Here is a 13,739-nt window from a genome sequence, read left to right as displayed (position 1 = left end):
CATTTTCGAAGGAAAAACAACTGTGCGTGTAAAGTGGGCTCAGTGCCCTGACACTATCGGGTAGATGAAGAAGCTGGTGTACATTGAGGCGCATAAAGCGAACGTCATAGAGATCTGAAAAAAGTTTCACAAAATTTGTTTAGCATGACCTCTGCACGGTTTACATCATCATCTGTTGAACCACATTTTAATAAAATATGCATGGAATTAACCAGCAGTAAGTAATGTGAGAATCTATCCCTATCCAGGATATCATAAAGAACTGGGGCCCCAAAATAGAGAAGAAACGATCTATATTCTGAGGCTTTCCAATATTTTAGGTCCTGAATAGATCTTGGTAATCTTGTAATGTTGAGTGTTGGTTTGATACTGACCAGTCTTTCATCAACTTGTTCCTGCCTGTCATGGAAAGCAAAGCTTTCTTTTCCATATTTTGGTAGAAACCATAACTCAAATAGAAGTTTCTGTACTCCAAGGAGAACCCCGTGCATATAATCAATAACAATACCATCGATGATGTGAAATGCCGGGAAAAATTGTAACCAAGATGGGTCTTTTATCCCTTTGATGACTGAATTGGTGTCCACCGCATCCCTGGCATTTGAGAGCACATTAACAGGCGTCCTAGTTGGTCCTTTAGGGTTATCCTTTTCAAATGGAAATATCCTTGCGTGCCCTTTACCAATAGCTTCAGTCTTTCCTTCTTGTTCACATTTCCATCACACACATGCGCCATTATATTGTATATGGTTACACAAAAGACTCCTGTCATGTAGATCAGCTGTTCCACAAAGTAAAATTGCTTTGCATGTAAATATGCCTTCCTCTGGTGACTCGCATTGAATTCCCGAATGTAATTCTGTCATAGTTTTTTGGAATGGATTCAAAAATGTTCCCATTGAAGGTTTACTACTGCCAAACCATAAACTTGTTAAAATCATGTTTTCTTTTTTCATTCGCAAATGATAAAGCAGTTCATTTATGACCAGGTATATTGGCCAAACGGGTATATTGCTGCTTTTAAAAACAGGGGCACCATCGGTATTGAATGTACATGAAAGACTGTGTGGATCACTTAATATGCCATTATTATCAAAGTGACTGCGATATACGCTTCCATCATATGTATCTTCATACAAATGCAGATTCTTCTTTCTCCTAAACCGATGCTGTATGCTGTTGTAAAATCCTGTTTGCCTGAATAAATTTCTTATCTGATTTGCTAGTGGGATTTTTAAAAAATAACTTGATGTTTTAAGGCTAAATGGTTGACCACATGAACCATAAGGACATTTATCTATAGATTTTTCTTCCACCAGACCCAAACAAATGCTGTAATAGTGCTGATGAATAAAAGGATTTTTTAAGTCACTAAAGAACTTTTTAAATTCATGTAAGGTAGTGCACAACACATGATCATCGAGCAGTGCTAAGGCAATGATGCTGAGAAGTTGCTCTATTGCGTCACCTACAAGATTATATTTGTGTGTAAATAATGCCAAGAGGAAAAGGAACGCTCCGATTGTAACACCTGCTCCAGGATACAAGGGAACTGAATCGGGATCATTGTCACCAGCATCAGGAGACGATGGCAATAATGCGAATTCACTGTGTCGACGTTGCCCTACTCATATTCTTCTTCTATAAAAAATAATTCATCCAGCAAAGAATCGCCTTCTATTTCCATTTCTCTGTCCTCTGAGTCGTTTAGATCCTCTCGCTCTTCGTATTTGCTTGTGCTGGGCTGAAGTTGCATCTTCTATGTAGAATTCAGTTTCCTACATGGCGAAAGAATACAGTTCTAGAAAAAAAAAACTGTAACTAAATTAAAAAAAAAATGATTCAAAGATTTAATCAATATTACAATGCATAGAAAAAAATGAAAAGAAAATCAAAAAAGGTGAAAACAGCAGAAAAAGACAAAAATGACAAAAAAAGGAAACATCCCAGAAAAGAAAGAACAAAAACATATACGGTACCAATTTTGATGCACCAGATGCGCATTTCGACAAATTATGTCTCTTCAGTGATGCTCAAGCCGAAAGGTTGGAAATCCAAAATTTAAATAAAAAGAATTGGAAGAGCTGAAAAAAGTGCCAAAGACTGGAGCCAAATACGTCGAAGGATAAGAGCTATGCATGAGGGAGATAATCCTTAATTTTGAAATAAATTTCTAAATATTATATAAGAAAGAAAAACCCAGTCGTAAAAAAGATGTCCAAAAGAAAGCAACAAAAGCTATAAACCAAATAATTAATAATCAGTTGATGGAATTGACACACTTGGGTGCTCAATTTAATGAAGAGATTATAAATCTAGAGGAAGAGAAGACTTCTACCCCTGGTACATGTAAATCCCCACAGACAGGAACATCACTTACTGCAACTTGGTCAATGTGTATCCCTGATAGTGGATTTGATTACTCACCAGCAAAGACCACTTTACACCATGTTCCAGGTAAGCAGTATTTACACCAAAGACTTTGAGAATAACAAACTCTTTTATGTATAGTTGTGAGATTTTGTTTACATGTATTTGCATGAAATATATGGAGATAACGAACAGTACTCAAGCTCAAAAGTCCATTAAACAATACAAAATAGGAGCAGAACAAACACGGACCTCCAAATCAGAGGTGGGATCAGGTGCCATGGAGGAGTGAGCATCCCCTGCCGACCGGTCACACCCGCCGTGTGCTCCTTGTCATGATCATCCAATAAAAAAGGAGAGCAAAGTAGGGATTACATTGTATATCTGTGAGTCTGTCAACACTTTTGTTGATTTATAGTTCAATATAGAATTTTTTAATCATAGTTAAATTAAATTTTGATAAAATTAAATGAACATTTTCATTTTTTTTCTTAATTAAAGATCCACCACCCGCAGTTTTGGATATGATGAACCTTCTTTGCAAAAGGGAGGTTCAGGATTACCTCAGAAAGTTCAATCATTATTTCAAACAACAATCTGCAAGAACCTTTTTAAGAAATGAAATACAAAGAAATGTAAGTACAGGTATACTTGTTTATTATGGCAACAACAACAAAAATAAGTGTGTTGGATAGTAACAGAGTAGTAACAATTTTCTACAGGAAAATTTATTTATAATTCATTTGAAATAATCATGGATGTTCTTTCACATGCAATTTTTTGATTACAAGACAATATGTCGTTTACAAATCTTGAAAAGAAGTCTGTATAAATTTACTCATTCAGGAATTTGAAAATCAAGACAAACAACAAGACAGACCACTGATACTTTAATATCGAGAATGGCCAGGAGATACTTCAAATACTTATCTAACAGAGGAATTGGATCCTTACATCCCCCCTACACAAAATCTACACACCCCATCTCTGCATCAGTCGCTACCAGTCATGGCTCCACAACACACAGAGCAACTGAACACTACTATGCAAATGCACCAAGCCATGCCTCAACAACTGGAAACTCCTACCAAAACCCACCAAGCCATGCCTCAAACGCTGGACACTTCTACGCAGATACACCAAGCCAAACCTCAAGAGATGGACACTTCTATGCAAATGCACCAAGCCAACCATCAAGAGATGAGAACCACTACTCAAATGCACCAAGCCATACCTCAACAGCTGGACACTTGTACCGAAATTCACCAAGCAATGCCTCAACAGATGGACACTTGTACCCAAATGCACCAAGCAATGCCTCATCAGCTGAACACCTCTACCCAAATGCACCAATCAATGCTTCAACAGCTGAACACTTCTATGCAAATGCAACAAATAACCCCATTTCCGGATTTCTCGCCTAAGAGATCCCCAAGAAAACATAAAACGACACAGAATGACCAAGAAGTAAGTTATGCATAAAATTGATGATATTAGTTTACACTTATTTATTTCTGAATTCTTTATTTTCACATAATTGTGAGATCATTTAGTTTTCATTTTGGCATGTACTTCTAATATTAAAGATTATATAGAGCAATTACCAGAATTAGTGAAAACTTTGTTTATAAATAACAAACACAAATCTCACAAAAATTTAGTGATCTACAGTATTCTGTGAAGTTGATGGAATATTGATGCTTTTATTTTCTTAATGAATATCATGATAAGGTCAAAGAGCAAAAAAAAAAAAAAAAAAAAAAATTCAGCAATCATGTTGAATTGAATTTTATTAATAAACTTCATTCAATAATATTTAATATATCATTTAATAAATTTCATTTCCTAAGAAGTGAAACAATTACTTATTTTTTTTAGTTTATATCACCTCGAACAAAGAAAATAAATCTCATAAAACAAGAATCAGTATGGAGTTTTCATGACTTCTAAGCATAATTTATGGTTGAAACATAATGAAATTTTTAAAAATATTTTGCAAGGGGAGTACTTTTTTCACATACATGTTTGTATAATCAAAATATTAAATTCTGACTAGCGAAATGATTTATTATGTAAATTATCTTTTTTTTCAGTATGTCAAACTCTTGGAGTCATCAGAGATGAGGGTTCCTAAGGCCAAGCTTAGGAAAGCCACTACAGCTGCAAGCCATTAAGAGGGTGGTAAAGCAGCCTACACCTTGAAGCAAGCTTGCTGTGCTTATTTTCAGTACTGAAGAATTTGCCCAGTAGAGGGGTCAAGGAATTCGGGATGCAAAAAAGGGTGACATCAGACCTGTGCTGGATCAGGATAAATTGGATGTTTTGAAAGGTAAAAGTCAAAACTTACACAGCATATTTATAAATCACTTGAAACAACTGTCCAGAAAGATGAAACAAACCCAGGTACTACCACATATATGAATACATTCTATATAATTTATAATACAGTGATCCAAGTGCCTGATAGTAGCCATTTTTACACATTAAATTTGTTTAATTTGCGATCTTATCGAAATGATATACAAGTAGCAAATTGCAAATTTAAACAAAACTATGTCTGTATATAATAAACAGATTCAGTTTTAGTCTCAGATTCTTTGTTAAAATATAATTTAGGCTGTCTATAAGGTAAAAAAAAATGTACATATATCTATTATTAAGGCACTCCAGAGGATCTACAAGTTTGGAGACAAAGGGCTATGCACTGAGTCAGTACAATTATGACTACCTATAAGGCAGGAGGAACTGGCCAATTTCAATCAAGTATATTTCCCTTTAAAGTCACTCAAAATGGCATCCAAGTCTTAAAAAAAGGTGTTTGCTTTAATCTGTACCAAAAGGGGATTTGGGCTCATTACACTCTAATTAGCAGTGGCCATGGAATCGTAAGGCGGATTCAGCCTACCACAACATGACTGATTCTGGTTAAACTTAAGGCGGAATCCATGTATACCCTTAAGGTGGAATCTGCCTAACCTTAAGGCGGAATCCGCCTAAATAATTAAGGAGGAATCCATCAAGGTTATTAGGCGTCAATAGGTGGATTTTGTTTACACGGAATACGTCTTAACTCATTTAAATATTTCGAGTCATATACATCCTGAGTCCACCCTGAATCCGTCTAATTTATAAATTGTTAAACTGGTATTGAAACATTGAGTCTGTCTAATAAATTGCGCCTAAGTCAGGCTGGACTTTTTCCATGTTGTTGTTGAGAACAAGGAAATGAGATTGAGGACAGTAAGTTTGACTGTATCCTAGTGAGAATAAACTTTTCAAACACTTTAAACGTGCAAGGGAGGAGAGCAATTGGTCTGTAACTATCGGGAGATTTCCGAGGTTTGTTATTGCCTTTATAGATGGGCACAATCAAGTCTTTTTTCCAACAGGATGGGACATACCCGACTTCCAGAATTGTGTTGAAAAGGTGAGTAATGCATCTAGCTAGTTGTATACCACCATGAATAAAATTTTCGTTTTGAAAGAGATCGAGACCAGGCGCTTTTCTGCGTTTGAGATTTCGAATGATGTTTTGTATTTCGTTGACGGTCTCAGGACCTCCTGGGAAACTATCATTTGATGAACTGGAAGCGCGCTCGAGTTCACTATAACGGTTTTCAATTAAAGTGAGGAATTCTGAATGATAATTTGCATTTTCTTTGGCATTATAAATATCTGAGAAATGCTTTGCAAATGCGAAAGAGACGCCAGGGGGGTCATCGAACTGTTCGTCATTATACTCAATAACAGGATAAGTACAAGAGGAACGCTTTTTAATCGTCTGATTAACTTCCAGAACAGGCGAACATCACAATGATTCATCTAAATCCTTGAAAACATCAGACATGTATCGATCATGTTCGTCGTTGAGTTCGTTCCGGAAGTTTCGTTTCACTTGTTTGTAATTTTTGTAGGAGCTGTGTGTCATTCCTCGAGGGTGACCTTCATTTATCCATACCCTTCGCATTTGACGCTCTGTTTCGTGTAGCGATTTTACTTTGGGGGTCCATTCTGGCCTCAAAAAGGGTTTGTACTTTGCTGTGGGGATAGACAACGATGATGCAGAATGTAATACAATGTTTAACTCTGTGCAGAACTTGTCAAGTTCTTCTATAGTTTTCAGACTTTTTTTAGAAAGTCTGCATGATTATGAATACATTTTTCGTATTCCTTTATTTGATCTGGATTTGCTTTTTGCCAGGCTGGGAGCGAGACGGATGGTTTACATAGAAGTGTTTTAATGTCAGTTTGTAGTTCCATACTAATTGACAGATGGTCAGAAGTAGAGCTGAAAGAGCCCTCTTCAGGAACATGATAGTTTATGACATAATTGCACATAGTTTTGCTGCAGATGATGTAGTCTAATGTAGTGCGTGTCGTATTAAAAGTGAAGTTCGAGCCTTTTGTTTTGAAGTCTATGTCGGGGCATGCCAGGTTTCTTGTACATTATACTTACTCCACCCTTGCCCAAAAATCGACAAATATCGGTTAGAGTATCATTAGTAGATTTAGAACATATGGAATCCAGGTAATTTACACTGCTTGATTTTAATTTATGTTCTGTTATTATTGCAACATCACTGTTTGTTTTTACTAAGAGTTCAGCTAAACAAAGTGACGACGATATGACACCACGGATATTCCAAGTCAAAATATTTATGGAATTAGACATTTTAATGATAGGACAAAATACTTGTTTATTGCAGAGCGAGAGAATCAAGACTGTGAAGTATCATTTTCAGGAGGTCTACTTTGCGCAATATTTGATTCCCAGTCCTTTTCACTCAGCCAAAGTCGACAAGAGATTCCTTGCGGCCAAAATCCAGGAGCTTCCACGGTTTGGGCGTTGGACAGAGCTACATTTATTTTTGCGTTGCGGCGGGACCCAGAGTGTTTCAGTTTAAAAAGACACACAATGAGAGACAGATATTCCTTTACGTTTGAGGAAGTTTAGCATGTCTGGTTGCGTTGATCTCTGACCGATTCCTGATATATAGTACCTCACATTGCGTCTATAGGTTACACCTTCAAAGATTCGTTATCGAAAAAAATGTACTTGGTTAATTTGTTTAATAAGGAAATAATGTATAATTTCCCCAATTGAAAACAACAACAACAACAACAAAAACATGTATTTGGATTGCATATGCACAGTTTAAAACCTAAGGGGGGGGGGGGGGTGAGGTACACATTCTCAATGATGGATAAAAATGCAGCCATTTCTTAAAATTGAATTTTACAGAGGTCAAAAATTATTTTAAAACAATACTAGTACCATATCTTCATTTATTTCTATTTTTGAAGCGTATTGTTGAGTACCAAGTTCAAAATCATAGCTAATGGTATTTTATAATTTTTTTTTTTAAATTATACATATGCCACATGCATCTTAGAAGATTTGAGGACTATTTTTGCACATGAAGAATTGCTTTTTGCATGGAAAAGTAATTACTTGCACATATGAAGTTCGGCAGCCTACTTATGCAATTAATCCCGTTCCTCTAGATCTTTGATAGGAACTTTACCTAAACTTTAGAATATAGTTTTTATTCCAGTAATTAAAAAAAGTTAACAAAAATACAGCAAAACCATTTTTCTGTATCTTTATTACAGAAGTAAAATGGTGTCAAAGAAACAAACAATGTGAAATGAAAAAAAAATTCTCAGCCATAAATAATGTTCACAATATTTCATGACTATTTATTTACATCTATACATGAACAGTTCCTCAGAGATTGTAAAGGTGAATAAAATGTTAGGTAATTGATGATGAATTGAAAAACTGTTCACTAAAAAAATGGTGATATTGTAAGTTCATGATATGATTCACAATTTAATTCTGAAAGTTTAATACAGACACAAAATGAAAGTTTCATGCGCATCTGTTTACAAAGTTGATATACATGTATACAATTCCAGACCATGTATTTGAAAATTTAACCATTTTCATATTTTACCAAAATTTAAACTAGGAAACATATATATTTCAATAATTCTGACAACTTTAAAGTAATTTCAAAAAAATGTATTGATAATGAAAATAAGAATTATATATTAATTTTAGAAATCAAAAGAACGTTTGAAAAATGAAGTACTACAAAAATTTACATTTAGCAGTGCTGTCCAAGTGAAAACAGAGGCAACTGTAAAGCCGAAAGTACACAGGAAGTAAGTATGATGGATTGTATTGCTACATGTACACGTAGGAGTGTTGGCCATCTGTTAATGCTATGATGTTAACCCTTCCGCCATGATGAGGTCCTCCTAGATCAGAATGGTTATACATTTATATCGTAGATCTCACAATAACTATAACTGTTGTAGTCTGCTCGTTACCATCCTTATGCTAGCCAGAGCACACGCAAGATCAGCAGGGGACACCTTCCCAGGAGAAATGATTTGCCAGAGGCAGCAGGAAGTCCTGAAAACAGAGAGGACAGTCAGTTAGTGTCAACATTGCAAGTATGTACTAAAAATAAGTTATGTTTATCAAATATTTAATACTTCTTGACAATTTGAAAATTTATTTAAAGGATTAAAGAATCATAAATTATATTTTACTGAGAAATTATTTCAATCTAAATATATTATCCAAATTTACATATATCTCTTGTTTTATTTTTCTCACTCTAAATACATTAACTTTTATTACTATACTTGTAGGATATTTTAAAACAAATGGATAAAAACCAAATGCGCCAGGTGTTGAAAAGAGCTGTAGAGGCAGAACCAGATTTCATGAAATCTTACAACCAGGGTTAATTACAGTATGAAAACTCCAGTTCAGAAATTGCATGGTGCTTATGTGGAGGATGCAAAGTATTTGAGGATCCTCGCATGAACCTATGCTGTTGTCAATCTCCATGCATTACCACAAAAGAAGGGTTTAGAAATATGTGTTTGAGGCATGATGTGCTGGAGATTGCCAACATTCTGGACTGGAGTTTTCGTACTAATCTTGAACCTTCGTTTGCCCCCTCTACTTTCCGGAACCAGGCATATCGCAATTTTGTTTTGTGGCAGCATGGTCCTCTTAGAGCAGGGAAGAGAGCACCAGTGCAATCTTGTGTGACTGTGGCAGTTAGACGGAGGTTTCTTGAACTACATAGAGCATATAGAGGCTATCATTTAGCCAATTCAGACTCTGAATAAAATCATTACATTTAAAAAACTTACCACACTTTATTCTGCTTTTCATTTCTGAAAGTAAAAGCCTTGATCCAGGATTTTCTATGCCTGATAAATTGGCAGAGATGCTGCCAAGGTCTTTGGACTGCTTACTCCTTGTATAACCTGCACAAGGACTCCCATATATTTCCTTTATGCATGTTACAATAAGTTCTAAAATTAAATTTAGAACATTATCTTTAAAACCTTCATGAACAAGAAATTTTAATCAAATAAAGTAATAGCAATACATGTAATCAGGAAAATTGAGTGTAAAACAAAATCATCTCATTTTACATTTTTATCCTTAACAAAAAATGCTTAAATGAATATGTGTTGCACAGAAATATGTAATGTAGCCCGAAACACTTCTAAATCTTGTTCAAAAATTGTGTTAGTGACAGAGGGAGAACGTTATCCGGAACGAAAAGTTTACTGTCTAATAGATGACCAAAGCAACAGATCAGGGTTAGGGTTAGGGTTAGCATCAGTTAGCATCAGGTGGAGGAAGACAAGAAGTTTCTTCACATCATGGAGTCACGTTTCCATAGATTTAGCGATGGATTTGGGAGGCGCCTTTACCCTTTCGGGAAAGTAGACAACCTCTACCAGATAATCGGTCAATGGCCTTGCGTAGAGCCAAGTCATTTGATGCCAACTTGCGCTGTAACACAGAGAAGAAAAAGCAAGTCGTTGAATTTGCAGAGAAGCTTCTTACAGAATAAGCATGCTGAATTGGCTCCAGAACTACCTGTTAATGTCGAGCGATTGTACTTATCAATGTTCGCTGTATTTCATCCAAAGAAGCCGTGTGGTGTTCGATTCATCTGCAAATATCAAGATGTGACATTGAATTCTGTGCTTCTTCAAGGACCTTACTTGGTGAACAGTCTGGTTGGTATCCTTCTTCGATTCCGTCAGGAAAAGGTAGCCATTACCATGGACGTACAACATATATTTTATAATTTCAAAGTACCAGAAGAACAGCGATGTTATTTGCGTTTTATATGGCACCAAAACAATGACTTCGAACAACCCCTTGTTGATTATCAAATGACTAGACTAGACATGTATTTAGCAATACTGCATTGCCTGCAGTTGCCAACTATGGATTCCGCAAAGTTGTAGAAACTGCTGAGGAAGATGTACAGAACCTCATCAGAGAAAGCTTCTACGTTGACGACGGATTGGTATCCTGTAAACCGTTGAACACACCGTTGACCTTGTCCTTCGCAAAAAAAAAAAACAAGCCTTACATGACAACGGTAGAATAAGACTTCACAAGTTTGCGTCAAACAGCAGACAATTGCTAAATGGGCTGGACCAAGGTGACTTAGCAAAGGATTTAAAGGACCATGATTTAGGAACGGCTACTCTTCCCACTCGGAGAAGTCTAGGCCTACTATGGAATACAGATACAGATAGCTTTACATTTAAAGTCAACTCTGCTGAAAAGTCATACACTCGACGTGGACTTCTATGTGTCATCAATAGTGTTTTCGACCCTATTGTTTTTACAACCTGTCATCATCGAAGGAAAACTCTTACTACGTGAAATGATGTCTGTGACCAGCAAAACTGATTGGGATGACCCATTACCAGAACCACTGTATAACAAATGGATCTCATGGATGAACTCTTTAAGCTATCTTGAGACTCTTCACATACCTAGAATGTACAGTGATATCTCGTTTGAGGATGCCACCCATAGAGAGGTTTTAATATTTGCGGATGCGTCAAAGAATGCAGTGGCAGCTGTTGCATATCTCAAGTTATATGAAGAGAAAAAATCCACAACTAGCTTTCTGATGGGTAAAGCAAAGCTTGCACCGACACATGGGCACAATTCCTCGCTTGGAGTTGTGTGCAGCTGTGCTTGCCACCGAGATAGAAGAAAATGTGCGAGATCAACTTAAGATTCCTCCGAACAACTTTCACTTCTTTACAGATAGTCAAGTTGTGCTTGGATATATTTCCAATGAAGTAAGAAGATTTTACATTTATGTTGCTAATCGTGTTTGGAGAATACGTCTTTTTAGCAAACCATCGCAATGGCATTTCGTTAGAACAGAATGTAATCCTGCAGATGTTGCTACCCGTTGCATTGATGCATCACAACTTGATGATTCAGTATGGCTTCGTGGTGCAGGGGAGACACCTGAAGTAACAACCAAGTCAGAGTTTGAACTTGTTAATCCGGAACATGACATTGAAGTTCGACCAGAAGTCACCAGCTGCAAGCAAGGAGTGGATACAGAAGATTGTCCTAAAACATCAAAATCCTTTTTAGACCGCTTCTCAACATTTTCATCTTGGAACAGACTGGTTAGGACAGTTGCTCGTATCAAGTACTGGGCTCGCTGCAAACGAAGGAGTGAGAGTTCCTGTACTCGATTTGATCATCCTCAGTTGCTAAGGGACAGTGAACTTGCAATAGTTGCATGTGTTAAAAAAGACAACTATAAGGAAGAAATGAAGTACATGAAAGAGTCAGGCAGAATTCCACACAACAGTACCATCCAATCTCTCTCTCCTGTGTTGGACAGTGAAGGTGTTCTAAGAGTTGGTGGGAGACTGAAGAAAGTGAACGACGCAGAACTGAGTGGGCAATAGCGCAACCCGATAATTTTACCTAAAAACAATCATGTCAGTCACCTGCTTATTGGTTACTTTTATTCAAAAGTGTTTCACCAGGGACGCCATTTCACAGAGGGTGCTGTGCGTGCGGCAGGATATTGGATTGTTGGATTGAAGAGGAAAGTTTTATCTTTCATCAGCAAGTGTGTGGTGTGTCACAAGCTTCGGGGTAAATTCAGTCAACAAAAGATGGCGGATCTTCAAGAAAATCGCTGCAAACCTAGTCCACATTTTTCATATGTGGGCATTGTTACGTTTGGACCTTGGATGGTGTCATTCTGTCGCACAAGAGGTGGTAGTGCTAATCAGAAACGATGGGGTCTTTTATTCATATGTCTAATTACCAGAGCCATTCACATTGAGATCATAGAACAACTCACCAGTTCGTCTTTCATCGATGCTCTCAGACGTTTTGTTGCATTACGTGGACCCGTGACCCAATTCCGATCTGATCGTGGTACTAATTTTGTGGGTGCGTCAGAAGATTTGTCTATCAACGCAGAATTTATTGAGAAGGGACCGGTGTTAGACTTTCTCTCCAACTGTCGTACTACTTGGAAGTTTAATCCTCCTCATGCCCCACACATGGGTGGGGTGTGGGAACGACTTATTGGAACAGTCAAGCGTATACTGAATTCCATGTTTTTGCAACGACAAGGTAGAGACTTAACACATGAGGAACTCGTTACGCTTATGTCAGAAATATGTGCCATTGTTAATAACAGACCGCTGATGGATGTGTCATGTGATCCGGACGATCACCACACCTACTTACGCCGTCAATGCTACTTACCATGAAGACTTACCCAGATGTCAAGCCATTTCCACCCCTTGGAACAAAGGATGCTCTTAAGTCAGCTTGGAAAAATGTTCAAGTCTTGGCAGAAGAATTTTTGCGACGATGGAAGTCGGAATATTTGCACCAATTGCAAAAACGTGAAAAGTGGCAAAAACAGTCGAGGAATATCAAGCCTGGAGATGAGTCCCCTCGCTATGAATGGCCTATGGGAGTCGTGCGCCAAACATTCGAAGGTGGAGATGGACTTGTTAGAAAAGAAGAAATAGCTGTTGTAAAGGACGAAAAACAAGTTTTGTGTTTAAGGCCAATAACAGATCTTATTCTTTTGTTGGAAGTTGATGAGTGAACATTTTATTTTTTGTCTTCTTTGTGACATTGGTCACTGATGTACTGTATTACATATGTATCAAAATTTTATGCTGGTTATTTTATTTTCATATGCATAAACATAATGAATGTGCAGTGTAATTTTTGTGTGAAGTTTCAGTGATTTTTGACAAAATCAGAGGGGGAGTGTTAAGTCCCCGATCCGGAGAATTTTCCGTTACAGGTTTTATTATTATGTATCTGTTTTTGTTTCCGCCCGAGCAGAAATGTTTCAATTTAACATGTGCTTGTACTTGGTAAAGCCTCACAGGAATAAGTAATTATCTAAATTCATAAATTTTCAAGAAAAATAATGTTAAGAACATATATGAATTGTTTTATACAAATGCTGCTGCTAAATTTAAATGTTTCAATAATCTAGTAAAATGTCAGTTTGTTC

The 13,739-nt window shown here is 36.8% G+C and overlaps 1 pseudogene; it reads left to right on the top strand.

Moving 5' to 3' along the window:
• The first annotated feature begins 9,048 nt into the window (after nucleotides 1–9,048).
• On the top strand, nucleotides 9,049–9,522 carry LOC133179959 (uncharacterized; annotated as a pseudogene).
• Nucleotides 9,523–13,739: the final 4,217 nt, after the last annotated feature.

This window comes from Saccostrea echinata, unplaced genomic scaffold, assembly GCF_033153115.1.
Source record: "Saccostrea echinata isolate AGI-Se365-2 ecotype Australia unplaced genomic scaffold, CSIRO_AGI_Sech_v1 ptg000005l, whole genome shotgun sequence".
NCBI lineage: Eukaryota > Metazoa > Mollusca > Bivalvia > Ostreida > Ostreidae > Saccostrea > Saccostrea echinata.
The sequence above is the reverse complement of the archived record's forward strand: the minus strand, read 5'-3'. Positions and strand labels throughout refer to the sequence as shown.